Source organism: Heterodontus francisci, chromosome 14 (assembly GCF_036365525.1).
Source record: "Heterodontus francisci isolate sHetFra1 chromosome 14, sHetFra1.hap1, whole genome shotgun sequence".
NCBI classification, from domain to species: Eukaryota; Metazoa; Chordata; class Chondrichthyes; order Heterodontiformes; family Heterodontidae; genus Heterodontus; species Heterodontus francisci.
Window position 1 is genome coordinate 67,632,690 of NC_090384.1, and position 11,200 is coordinate 67,643,889.

Below are 11,200 nucleotides of genomic sequence, written 5' to 3' on the forward strand. Positions count from 1 at the left end.
CGAGCAGCAGCCTGAGGCTGAGACAGCCGAGTCCCCTGATAGTCGGAGGGCTGTGGGTGGCCAGGCCCATGCTGAGCTCCAAGCTACTGATGACCCTCTGCTGTCGACAGCACAGGGCATGGTGGAGCTACAGCAGCAGTCATGGCAATATCTGGTGGAGATGCCACAGTCCATGCACAGCCTTGAGTGGACGATGGGGGAGTCCATCCAGGCCATGATAGCTGTCATGTCCCAGGCATTTGAGTGCATGGCTTCATCTACTGAGATGGCGGTGGCCCTCTTGGTGAGCCAGATTCCATTAATTCGTGCTGACCTGCAATCCCTCGCTGAAGCCATGAGATCCATGCAGCAGTGGCTAGGCGAGAGAGGGACCATATGGAGAGTGTTCCTGCCCCTGGTCCTTCCCAGGAGAGCAGAGTGGTTCAAACGTGCCCTGAGTTGGAGGAGGTGAGGGGTCCTCCCTCACGGTGATTCCAATGTGGACACCGACCCCTCCACCGGTGAGTCAAGCTCCAGCAGCTACGATGTCTGAGGAGAGTTCTGCACTGACATAGGATTCCCCCAGCTAGCCAGGGCCCTCCAGGACTCATGCACGCAGGGACAACTGCCAAAATCATCCACAGCCAAAGGGCATTCTGATCTGCAGCCTTCCTCCGGTCAGGTTGTTAGCACAGAGGTGGCACTGCGAAGGAGCACTCACAAACATTTCAATAAATCACCGTGACACAAATGGGTCTGCACGGGTGACACTACACTGTAAAACATTAAATCACTAAATGTTCTTCACTAACATGCGTGTCATTTTTACTGTGTGAATGATGTGCTAGCATGTACCAATCATGTCTGCTCCCTTTACATCATTGGCCTTTTATAACTATCAATGTATGGAATAACATCATTGCCATGCCAGTATTACTCATGTGTGTCTCCACAGATGCAGTAACATGGACAATGGCTTAATCTGCTGCTGCCAGTAATGGTGAAGACAAAGATGTTGCAGATGCGGACTGCTGTGCAATACGTGAATGAGGGTTGCAGAGCACATGGTAGTTTTTATGGTGTGGAGAATCTTTGATCAATAAGACGTTGCCGTGCATCCCTTGCTCGCTGCTTACCCTGCATGTGCCGCCTGGATGCTCTCTGTCCTCCCATGCACCTTTCCTGCTGCAAGTCCTCAGCGTCCGAGGAGGAGTCCTGCTCACATCTCTCCTCATCCTGAAAGTCCTCCCCCCTATTGAGTGTGTAGTTGTGCAGAGCACATCAACAGCGACTATAGGAGCCAACCTTTCCGGCTCGTACTCCAGGGCACCACCCAATCTCTCCAGGCAGCGGAATCGCATTTGCAGCATGCTGCTCGCCTGCTCAATGTTGGCTCTTGTAGTGCCGTGGCTGATGTTGTATCCCTCCTCTGCATCGCTGGTGGGGTTTCTCACTGGCGTCAGGAGCCATGCCCTTGTCTCCAAGAAACCACCCCTCGATATGAGCCAGTTCATTGAACAGCAACGGCAGCTGGGACTGGTGCAGGATGAAGGTGTCATGGCAGCTGCCTGGAAAGTGGGCACAGATTTGCATGAAGCGTTTCTGGTGATCAAATACTAGCTGCACATTGAGCGAGTGGAAGACCTTTCTGTTTACGTGTGCAACTGGTCGCCTGGCGGGAGCCTTGATGGCTATATGCGTGCAGTGAATGACCCCTTGCATCTGTGGTAATACCGCGATGGAGTCAAAACTGATGGCCCTCTGGGCCTGGCTCTCAGAGTCCATCCTGAAGCGGACATAGTCACCTGCCCTCCGGTACAGGGCATTGGTGACCTCCCTGATGCAGCGGTGCACTGCTGACTTTGTGACCCCACAAAGGTCTCCGGTAGGTCCCTGAAATGATGCAACGGCGTAGACATTAAAAGCTGCTGTCACTTTGAGAGCCACAGGCACAGATGTCCACCATAGCCCATTGGCTGCAGGTCATCATTGAGCAGGGCACAGAAATGTGTCACCGCCTCTCTCGACATCCGCAGTCGCCTCTAACACTGGCGCTCAGACATCTGCAGGTATGTCATTCGGGACCTGTAGATACGTGGCGATCTCTAGTGGTGAGCTCTCCTTGGGGGCTGCTGCTGCTCACGATCGGGGGCTTCCACATGGGCTGCACCTGCCTGTTGGTTATGCCTGCGGCGCATATGGCTCCTCACAACAAGCAGATTAGTGAATAGAGGGTGAACCATCCCCACCTCCAAGTTGCAATTAAAGTCGGTCCCTTCACTTCTTCTAAGGTACCTAACAGCAAAGAATGATGTTCATTGGTACATCATGTGCTTTCAGACATCAACTATGTGGCGTCGCAGTGCATTGCCCGTCTTAGCTTCCACTAATACTGGCACAGTATGACCACATTCAGATTGTATCAGTTGCATCGATTGGCCCAGCAGCCAGATTACCTTGAAACGCTTACCGTTTATGGCACCCTCCCTACACACAGGGTTCCTGGAGTGCCATTGCTCCTTCATTCACACAAACATTCAATGGCACAGAGTGCTCCCCTTCATGGAAGGAGGGTATGCAGTAGCTCCCTTGATGTATGCAGAGTTGTGCTCCCTTTAATGCACTCCCGCTCCAACCTCCCTTCACATAGGCAGAGTTGTGCCCACAGTAATACCATCCCCCCCATCTCCCTTCACGTATGCAGAGTTGTGCCCCCATCTCGCCACACTAACCTTCACAGGCTCCGAGCACTGCAACTTCTGTCCCGCCGGCTTTTATCAGTCGGGAACAGGAAGTTATGTGAGACACAGCTGAAAATGCGAAACTGTTTTCAAAGTGGCAGCGGGATGTATAATGAGGCAAGGTAAGTAGTGCTTTACATATGTAGAATCGGCTCCAGTCACTGAGCAGCGGTGGGTGGGGGTGAGGGGGGGGGGGGGTGCCGCCACGAGGTCTTGCCACCGCTGGCAATATGGGGCGGGCCCTTCCTGGCATTGGGGAGCATGGCAGGCCTCTCCTGCAGGCGTTTTTCAGCGCCCCCCCCCCCCACACCCCCCATGACCCCTGACTTCGGGGAGCCGGTAAAATTCAGCCCAAAGGCTCTTTATGTGAATGCACACAGCATTCGTAACACAATAGATGAATCGATGGCACAAATAGAAATAGAATCATTGAATGTCTACAACACAGATGGAGGCCATTCGGCCTGTCGTGTCTGTGCCAGCTCTCTGCAAGAGCAAGTCACCTAGTCCCACTACCCTGCCTTTTCCCCATAGCCCTGCAAATTGTTTCTCTTCAGATAATTGTCCAATTCTCTTCTGAAGGCCTCGATTGAATCTGCTTCCACCACACTTTCAGGCAAAGCATTCCAGATCTTAACGATTCCCTGCATAAAAAAGTTTTTCCTGATATCACCACCATCAACTTAAATTGGTATCCTCTGGTTCTGGATCCTTCGGCCAATGGGAGCAGTTTCTCCTTATCTACACTGTCCAGACCCCTCATCATTTTGAACACCTCTATCAAATCTCCTCTTAATCTTCTCTTCTTCTAGGAGAACAGGCCCAGTTTCTCCAACGTATCCACGTAACTGAAGTTCTTAATCCCTGGAACCATTCTCATGAATCTTTTCCGCACTCTATCTAATGCCTTAATTTCCTTCCTAAAGTGTGGAGCCCAGAATTGGACTCAATATTCTCATTGAGGCCAAACCAGTGTTTTATGCAGGTTTATCATAACTTCCTCGTTCTAGTACTCTATGCCCCTATTTATAAATCCTAGGATCCCTTATACTTTATGAACCACTTTCTCAACCAGCCTGCAACATTCAATGAAACCTCTGCTCCTGCATCCCTTTAGAACTGGACCCTTTATTTTATATTTCAGCCCATGTCCATATGCAGCAAGACCTGGACAATATCCAGGCTCGGGCTAATAAGTGGCAAGTAACATTCGTGTCACACAAGTGCCAGGCAATGACCATCTCAAACAAGAAACAATCTAACCATCTTCCTTTGAAGTTCAAAGGCAATACCATCGCTGAATCCCTCACTATCAACTTCCTGGTGGTCACCATCGACCAGAAACTAAACTGGACCAGCCACATAAATGCTGTAGCTACAAGAGCAGGTCAGAGGCTGGGAATTCTGCAGTGAGTAACTCACCTCCTGTCTCCCCAATGCCTGTCCACCATCTACAAGGCACAAGTCAGGACTGTGGTGGAATACTCTCCACTTGCCTGGATGGGTGCAGCTCCAACAACACTCAGGAAGCTCGACACCATCCAGGACAAAACAACCTGCTTGATTGGCACCCCATCCACCAGCTTCAACATCCACTCCCTTCACCAGTAACACACAGTGGCAGCAGTGTGTACCATCTACACGATGCACTGCAGCAACTCACCAAGGCTCCTTCGACAGCACCTTCCAAACCCATGACCTCTTCCACCTAGAAGGACAAGGGCAGCAGATGCATGGGAACACCACCACCTGCAAGTTCCCCTCCAAGTCACACACCATCCTGACTTGGAATTATATCGCTGTTCCTTCACTGTCACTGGATCAAAATCCTGGAATTCCCTTCCTAACAGTACTGTTGGTGTACCTACACCCCAAGGACTGCAGCGGTTCAAGAAGGCAGCTCACTACCACCTTCTCAAGGGCATTTAGGGATGAGCAATAAATGCTGGCCTAGCCAGTGACGCCCACATCCCTCGAACAAAGAAAAATATTGCCTCGCCTCATTCTTCCTACTAAAATGAATCACTTTGCACTTTTCTATATCAAATTTCATCTGTCACTTGTCCACCCTTTCCACCAGCCTATCTATGTTCTCTTGAAGTTTATCACTATCCTCCTCACAGTTCACAATACTTCCTTGAAAATGGGGGTGGTCTGATAGCCACTACGGAGACATGATTGCAAGGTGACCAAGACTAGGAACTGAATATTCAAGGGTATTTGACATTTAGAAAGGATAGGAAGAAAGGAAATGGAGGTTGGGGTGGATCTGTTAATAAAAGATGAGATCAGTACAGAAGTGAGAAATGATCTTGGCTCAGAAGATCAAAATGTAGAATCAGTTTAGGTGGAGCTAAGAAATAGCAAGGGAAAGAAGTTACTGGTGGGAGTACTTTATAAGCCCCTAATAGGTACGCTCTAGGACAGAGTATAATTCATGAGCAATTTTAATCTTCATATAGATCAGACAAATCAAATTGGCAAAGATAGCCTTGAGGATGAGTTCATAGAGTGTATTCGAGACAATTTCTTAGAACAATATGTTGTGGAATCAACCAGGGAACAGGCTATTTTAGACCTGGTAATGTGTAATGAGGCAGGATTAACTAAAGATCTCATTGAGGGATCCTGTAGGGAAGAATGATCATAACATGCTAGAATTTCACATTCAGTTTGAGGGTGAGAAACGTGGGTCTGAAACTAGTGTCCGAAACGTAAATAAAGGCAATTACAAAGGTATAAAGTGGGCTAAAGTAGACTGAGAAAATAGGTTAAATGGTAAGATGGTAGATAAGCAGTGACAGACGTTTTAAGAAAATATTTCATAACTCTCAACAAAGATATATTTCATTTAGAAAGAAAGACTATACGAAGGATGCACCATCTGTGGATAACTAAGGAAGTTAAGGATGGTATCAAATTGAAAGAAAAGGTGTACAATGTTGTGAAGATTAGTGGTAGGCTTGAAGATTAGGAACTTTTAAAAACCAGCAAAGGATGACAAAAGAAAAATAAAGAGGGAGAAATTAGAATGAGAGTAAACTAGCAAAAAATATAAAAACAGCTAGTAAGAGCTTCAAGTATACAAAAAGGAAGAAAGTAGCTAAAATAAACACTTGTTCCTTAGAGGATGAGACTGGGGAATTAATAATGGGAAACAAGGAATTGGCAGAGACTTTGAACAAATAATTTGTATCTGTCTTCACAGTAGAAGACACATAGTATCCCAAGAATAGTAGAAAATCAAATGGCAAAAGGGAGGGGGGTACTTGAAACAATCACTATCTCTAGAGAAAAAAGTACAAGGAAAATTAATGGGACTAAAGGCTGACAAGTCCCCGAGGCCTGATGGCCTACATCCTAAGGTTTTAAAAGAAGTGGCTGCAGAGATAGTGGATGCATTGGTTGTAATCTTCCAAAATTCCCTAGATTCTGGAAAGCTCCCAGCGGATTGGAAAACTACAAATGTAACATCCCTATTCAAGAAATGAGGGAGTCAGGAAACAGGAAATTTTAGACCATTTAGCCTAACATCTGTCATTGGGAAAATGCTGGAGTCCATTATTAAGGAAGTCGTAGCAGGACATTTAGAAAATCATAATACAATCAAGCAGTCAGCGTGGTTTTACAAAAGGGAAATCATGTTTGACAAATTTATTAAAGTTCTTTGAGGATATAACGAAGCAGGGTGGAAAAGGGGAACACGTAGATGTAGTGTATTTGTATTTCCAAAAGGCATTCAGTAGGGTGCCACATAAAAGGTTACTGCACAAGATAAGAGCTCATGTTGGGGGTAATATATTAGCATGGATAGAGGATTGGCTAACTAACAGGAAACAAAATCAAGATAAGAGAGTAATTTTCCAGTTGGCAAACTAACTAGTCTGGGTTCCACAGGGATCAGTGCTGGGCCTCAACTATTTACAAACTATATTAATGACTTCGATAAAGGAACGGAGTGTATTCAAGCCAAATTTGCCATGGATACAAAGATAGGTGGGAAAGCAAGTTGTGAAAAGGACACAAAGAGTCTGCGAAGGGATATAGATAGATTAAATGAGTGGGCAAAAATTTGACAGTTGGAGTATAGTGTGGGAAAATGTGAGGTTATTCATTTTGGTAGGAAGAATAGAAAAGCAGATTATTAAAATTGAGAGAGACTACAGAAAGCTGCGCTACAGAGGGATCTGGGTGTCTTCATACACAAACTACAAAAGGTCAGCTTGCAGGTACAGCAAGTAATTAGCAAGGCAAATGGAATATTGCCCTTTATTGCAAGGGGGATAGAGTACATATTATGATCCCCGTGGAGACCACCAAAAACCAAAAGAATCAAATCCACCAACTGACACCAAGTTAAGAAACAAAAACCAAATGGACAAGATTTCACTTTCACAAATTTTACTCTAACACTCAAACCAAAGCCAACATAAATTAACCAAGAAGTAACAATTAAATTACGATCGATGTATGTAAATCTTAAAGGTTGCATGTTAACTATCAGATGTTACAAGGATATATCTCATATTTCCTTTGACTTTCCTTTCAGCAAGATGGGACCGAACAGTCCCAAAGTCCTTCAGGGCTTTGGATGTTTCAAGGAGATCTCTGGATTCTATCTCCCCAAGATGCAGAAGCCAGCTTCCACTCGATGGCAGTCTCTATGCAATCCGAACCCCACAGATATTGTCTCCACCAAAACTGTGCATTCTCTGGAACATCTGTGGTTTTGCTCACTACAGTTCTGTTGGTGTAGTATCACTGGTCTTGCATTACATAATTCTTTAAGTGTCGAAGCCAACTGCCATAAGTGATTCACCAATGGTCCGTCCTCCGAATCCAGACTCCTCTGCCCAATGGCTTCAACTGGCTACTTTGTAGTTGGTTTAGAACAAACAGCCTCTCTGGAAGCATCAAAAATCTACTGCTCGATTGCCCAAAGCAGATGAGAAAACAGGTTCCAAGCTCAATGGCTTGTCCACTCAGAAGGCCTTTTACTGTTGGAAAATCTTTTCTTTATCCACTTGTTAACTTGATCTCTTAGCAGACGCATTCCACTGTTCAGTATGGCTCTCTCTCACATCCAAAACAACCATTCCAGTCTGCTGCTTTTTGCCTTCTCTTTAAACAACTCTCCCAGCTTGCAACCCCTCCAGAGCCTTCTTGTGAAACTGAAACCTAAGCTCTCAATACATGTTTCTCGTTAAAAAAAACTGCTTATTTGTTCTCAGCCACAGGACTATTTGTTTATCTAACCTGAGTTTGAGTCCCCAAAACCTGGAAGCCTTTAGTTTCAATTTCAAATCAGGGATTGTCTCCAGAAAAACAAACATAAGTTGTATAGAACTCAGTCTATACATGAAGACCCCATCACATATAAAAGTAGGAAAGTCTTGCTACAACTGTAAAGTGGGTTGGTGAGATCACACCTAGAGTACTGTGTACAGTTTTGATCTTATTTACTGATAAGAGTTTAGAAGAATGAGAGGTGATCTTATTGAAGCATAGATCATTACAGTACAGAGGAGGCCATTTGGCCCATCGAGTCCATGGTGGCTCTGTAGAGCAATCCAGTCAGTCCCATTCCCCCTTTCAATGCCCATATCCCTGCAAGTTTATTTCCCTTGAGCGCCCATCCAATTTCCTTTAGAAATCATTCATCATTTCCGCTTCCATTGCCCTCGTAGGCAGCGAGTTCCAGGTCATTACTACTCGCAGCATCAAAAAGGTTCTTCCTCACATCCCCTCGGCATCTCTTGCCAAAAACCTTAGATTTCTGTCCCCTAGTGCTTGTACCATCAGCTAAAGGCAACAGCTTTGCTTTATCTACCCTATCCAAACTCATCATAATCTTGTACAACTCTATCAAATCTTTCCTCTATCTCCTTTGCTCCAAGGAGAACAACCTCAGCTTCTCCATCCTAACCTTTTAGCTAAAATCCCTCATCTCTGGAACCATTCTGGTAAATCTCCTCTGCACCCTCTCAAGGACCCTCACAACCTTCCGAAAGTCTGGTGACCAGAACTGGAAGCAATACTCTAGTTGTGGCCTAACCAGGGTTTTATAATGGTTCAGCATAACTTCCCTGCTTTCGTATTTAATACCTCTATTTATGAAACCCATATAAAATTCTGAGGGGGCTTGACAGGGTAAATGCTGAGAGGATGTTTCCTCTCATGGGGGAATCTAGAACTAGGGAACACAGTTTTAGAATAAGGGGTCTCCCATTTAAAATGGAGATGAGGAGGAATTTCTTCTCTGAGTGTCGTTAATTTTTGGAATTCTCTACCCCAGACAGCAGTGGAGATGGGTCTTTGAATATATTCAAGGCTGAGTTAGATTTTTGATCTACAAAGGGAGTCAAGGATTATGGAGGGCAGGCAGGAAAGTGGAGTTGTGGCCACGATAAGATCACCATGATCTTATTGAATGGTGGAGCAGGTTCAAGGGGCCAAATGGCCTACTCCTGCTCCTATTTCTTATGTTCTTATGTAATTGTTACCTGTCTTAGCAGTCTTCTTGGCTCTCTGCTTCCACCTGTTAACCCCAATCCTGTGACTTTCACTTGCAATGCATTTCTGTGACTTGGGTCCCGAGAGTTCTGGGCACCAATAGTTTGTGTGAAATAGCTATCTTGACAAATTTATAACCTGACCCAGTGGAAAAACTGGAAAATGGTACCAAAAATGCAGTGATTGCAGGTGAAAATTATAGAAACCCGCAGGATTGTCCAGTTTGTTCCATTGAATTGACATCACAGGATTTGCATTTGCACTGCAGCACTGAGCTAGAAATTCCATTCCTTCTCAATCATTATTATGTAATTATGTTCTTCAAATGCAGGAGTCTTATTGAAATTAGTCAACTGTCATCTAAACAAATCATGTAATTTTAATAACTATCTGCTGATTAATAATGGATAGTTGAGCCTCAGGCATGTAGACAGTTCAGTACTAGCATACATCTCATTTATAATTTCTTTTTATAATTATTTTTCAATTGATGTCACCTGAGTGCTCAACACCGTGATACACCGAATAAAAATGAAATGCAAGAAAAGTTTCAGAAAGAATATTGAAATTGAAGGGCTCTGTTTTGTGTTTTTATAAAATGAACAATTTATTATAGCTATCAAAATCAATCCAACCTCTAAAAATTGAAGAATTGGATTTTTATTTTGTAAAAACCTGTTTATGGTGATGTTAGGAAAGTAGCATATATAATAAAACGTTATTCATAAAAAAAAATTCAACCTCTGGTTATTTTATGTTCTAAACCAACTTTACTCTGGGTTCAACATTGACTATCATGATTTCTTAGCTCCACAAAATCAAACTTTTTCTTACCTTCAAATATCAATTTCAATTTTTTGTATCATAACAGTTTCGGTATTTGCTTTGCATCATTGGGATCACAGCTCAGAATTCTGGTAACACCATAGAGAATTCCCTGGCAGATAAATTCTTGTAATAGTTTTGGAGGGCATGGGATGGAGATAAGGCCCATTCCAGCTTGAGGACAACATTATCACTGTAGCCATCTTGGACCACTGTAAAAACAACTTTTTTGAAAAAAAAGGCTAATCTATCTTGACATTGTACATGGTAAGTCAGGTGAAGTGGGATTAGAGACTAGTGCTTATTTAGATCAGGGTGTGCAGATGTATTTCAGACCCCATTTTAAAGTTGTACAATCTGTATTTATAGACTTTCATTGTAAATTACAGACCCTGAAAATCTATTATGACTTGCTGAGATGCACCTGCTGGGAACCTCTGCTGCTGACCTTCACGGACATAACAGGGTCAGGGAGAGGCTATTGTCTGTATGTAGCTGCATTACTAGGGGCATACCTGGGATGCCCAGCTTAGAAAATATGCTGGAAAGTCTGGCAGAGGTTCATGAAGGTGTGTTGGCGACCCCCGGAAGCATATCAAGACTATTCGGTGGCTCCTTCAAAAGGGGCTACATTTCTCAAAAAATGTGATGCTGGATCCTACTGAGGGCTGAAGACATGAGAGCCACAAACATTGAAAGTCCCTGTCCCCCTTCTTACTCCCTCCAACACTAATATCCTTGTAAGGTTCCACATTCACAAAAGAATGGGCCCTGTCATATATCAGTCTTGACCTAATTTCTGGCCCTTCCAGCAGATTCCTTCTAAAGTTTATGGCACTATGTTGGAAGGGCCATGGATTTATGGGGGCCACTAAGTCCACACTTATAATGCAAATTGCATATATAAACTTGCCACACAATAGTTACACCCTTCTGATAATGTGCAGCCAATATCCTCACAAAGATCAAAGATGAAAAATGTTTAAAAGCTCCTGAGCTCCAGAATGGATCAATTACCTATGTTTGGTATTGGTTTGAGGCCTCAGTGGAAATCACCAAAGCTTTTCTCAGAGGCCTTTATCTGTGTACTGGGTAGAAATCCCAGGATAGTTGAGGAACTCCTCCATATATGCCACTTTGAG

The 11,200-nt window shown here is 44.3% G+C and overlaps 1 long non-coding RNA gene across 1 annotated transcript in view; it reads left to right on the forward strand.

Moving 5' to 3' along the window:
* The window catches only part of LOC137377098 (uncharacterized), a 90,826-nt gene extending 80,904 nt beyond the window's left edge, over window positions 1-9,922 (forward strand). The window contains exons 3-4 of the long non-coding RNA XR_010976363.1: window positions 935-1,058; window positions 7,270-9,922. This is a non-coding gene — a long non-coding RNA (uncharacterized lncRNA). The remainder of the gene's footprint in view (window positions 1-934; window positions 1,059-7,269) is intronic.
* The last annotated feature ends 1,278 nt before the right edge of the window (window positions 9,923-11,200 follow it).